This window comes from Orycteropus afer, unplaced genomic scaffold (assembly GCF_000298275.1).
Source record: "Orycteropus afer afer isolate SDZICR_OR568_19922 unplaced genomic scaffold, OryAfe1.0 scaffold00352, whole genome shotgun sequence".
NCBI classification, from domain to species: domain Eukaryota; kingdom Metazoa; phylum Chordata; class Mammalia; order Tubulidentata; family Orycteropodidae; genus Orycteropus; species Orycteropus afer.
Window position 1 is genome coordinate 274,734 of NW_006921939.1, and position 2,996 is coordinate 277,729.

Consider the following 2,996-nt stretch of genomic DNA (forward strand, 5'->3'; position numbering starts at 1 on the left):
GTTCAAACCCACCAGCCACTCCTTGGAAGGAAGGTTGGGCAATCTACTTCTGTAGTGATACTGCCTGGGAAACCCAAGGAGGGGTCGCTATGAGTCTGGTCCAACTCGAGTTCAGTGCGTTTGGTTGTTTTTTTGTTTGTTTGTTTGTTTTTGGTCATAGAGTCAACTCCAACTCATGGCGACTCCTTATGTGGCAGAGCGGAACTGTGCTCCATGGGTTTTTTGGTTTCTCCATAGGGTTTTCAATGGCTCACTCTTTGGAAGTAGATTGCCTTTCTTCTGAGGTGCCTCTGGGTGGACTTGAATCCTCCAACCTGTCAGTTAGCTGCCAAACACGGTAACCATTTATACTAACCAAGGACTAACTGCTCCTCATCCTACCGAAAATACATCTGTGATTAAATGAGCCCCAGGTGGTGAAACTTTAGGGAACATAACCAGATGAAGTGAAACCTTTAGGAAGTTCATGAAGGGGTGGGTATTTGGGGTATGAGGTAAGAGCTACTAGGTAGACAATAGGGCTCTGCCTGAGAGGCAGCCCCTTGTAGTCAGCCCCCCAAAGCTGTGCCCACTTTTCATAGCATCTTTTCTTCCTTCTCTTCTGACTCCACAGGGATCAATAAAGGAAATGAGCTCCCCTGGGAGTAGCAACAGGCCAGGGGCATTCATTGAGATTATAGGTCTTTTGTAAATTGGGTCTAAGTAAGAGTTGGCCTATAAATTCATAGAACATTGGAAACATTCTGAAATAGGTGGTGATATTGGGTGGCATCCACTGTACCCAAAACCAAACCCAACCTACTGCTGAGTTGATTCTGACTCATAGCAACTCTGTAGGATAGAGTAAAACTTCCCCCATAGGGTTTCCAAGACTAAATCTTTATGGAAGTGGACCATCTCATCTTTCTTCTGTGGGTTCAAACACTGGCCTTTTGGTTAGTAGCTGAATTCTTAACCACTACACCACCAGAGCTCTTGACATGGATACAGGACATTTAAATAAGAGATACATGAGGTGTCTGGGAGCTCTTCAATTTAGGTCAAATCCTGAAATTTGCCAAAGATGCTCTTCTTGGGGATTTTTGTGATTTGCAGTGATTTTTTTTAGCAAGGTAGCCACCAAGGTCATTGTGGTCAATTAACACTCTGATTAAAGCACATGTGCTAATGAGGCCAGTATCAGAGGTTGAATCTGCTATTGCTCCAGTTGGCTTCAATTTGTTTCCATATAAGCACAGCCCACAGAAGTGTGCCTTGTGTCAAGGAGGTCCAAATGATTGAGTGCAAATGGCTTAAGCCACATCCATTCCAAGCTGGGAAAGCACTATCAAGCACAGAGCCAATGATGGTGAATTGGCTGTAGTGTCTTCCACTGCAAACACTAACATGTCCCTGGAATGTATGAGTTCTTGTTAAGTTCCTCTAATGCATGCACAACTCTGCAGAAGAGAAAACCCCTCAAGAGCTTCCAAACCCTTTCCTGCAAAGAGTGTATGCATGTCTGTCTGTATCTGAGGGTGTCTGTGTGCTTCCTTTCCCACAGAAAAGAATGTTTCTGGAAATTGGGTGATATGGTGTCCCAGCTCTGGTGGTGTAGTGCCTAAGGCTGCTAACCAGAAGGCTGGTGGTTCAAACCCACCAGCTACTCCTTGGAAGGAGGATTTGGCAATCTACTTTCATAGAGATACTGCCTTGGAAACCCAAGGAGGGGTTGCTATGGGTTGGATCTGACTCCACGGCAGTGAGGTGGAGTTTTTTTTTTTCCCCCGGTGTGTCCCAGCTGCATACCTGTTTGTATTGGTCAGTATTAAAGAACACAGCCAGAACTCAGGTAACAGGAAGTTAGAATGTACACGGGTTGTAGGGGAGCCTCACACTCAGTACAGCAGCCTTACTGAAGCGTAAATGGTTAGTACAGGGTACCTGTGATAGTTGCAGAAATGCAGATGCCTTGGGTCTCCTTAGGAGAGAAAACAGGCATAAAGAGTTGAGAAAGCCAACAGAGGCTAACTCACTGCCGTCCAATTGGTTCTGACTCATAGAGACCCCTCCTTGGGTCCCAGAGGCAATATCTCTACAGAAGTAGATTGCCCAGTCTTCCTTCTGGGGAGTGGCTGGTGGGTTTGAACCGCCAGCCTTCTGGTTAGCAGGTAAATGCGTTAGGCACTGTGACACCAGAGGCTAATGGGAGAATAATGTGTGGATCCTTTTGGTAAGTGCTGCTAGAATTATGATTATCCTGGAACATGCTAGAAGAGAATAAGGGAGCAGGAGTGTTTGAAGATGCCCTAATGTTTACTTCAGAATTCTGTGATTTCCAAGGATATGTGGAGTGAGAAATGGGTTTTAGGGCCATGATTCCAATAGAGGCAGGGTAAGAAAAAAGAGGTTGAGAGTGGTCCAAGAAAGCGATGTATTCCTCAGAGATATATATTTTGGGGCAGTGGGGAGGGAGTAAGAATTCTTGATAATTAGGCTGTTACCATTGCTTCAGAATTAAGCTAAGCATTCAGGGAATAGCCAGCCTTATTTGCAGTGTTGGATTACCCAATAGGCAAGGTAAGCATAAACTTACTTGTGTTTACTTACTAATCTATAGTAAACAATTTCACATTTTTTTCACCACATCAAAGATTCTGCATGTAGTTATGGCTGGCATCTGTCTCTCTCCCAACCACATAGTACCTCTCTACAGAATCAAAACTTCTTTTCAAATTTACAGTCCCTAACAGGCATGTAGTACCCAGTAAGCAAGGTAAGCAAGGGCTTACTTGTGCTTACGTACTCATCTATAGTGAACAATTTCACATGAGTTTCACATCTTTGATGTGATGAAACTGTTCACTACAGAATAGTAACTAATCACAAGTAAGCCCGTGATTACCTTGCTTATTGGCTACTCTGCCCCTGCTTATTTGTTTGGCAACGTCAGCCTTGCAAGAGATCATGCAACACTGCAGAGGACATGACATAAGCATCCCTTCCAAGATGGTCTT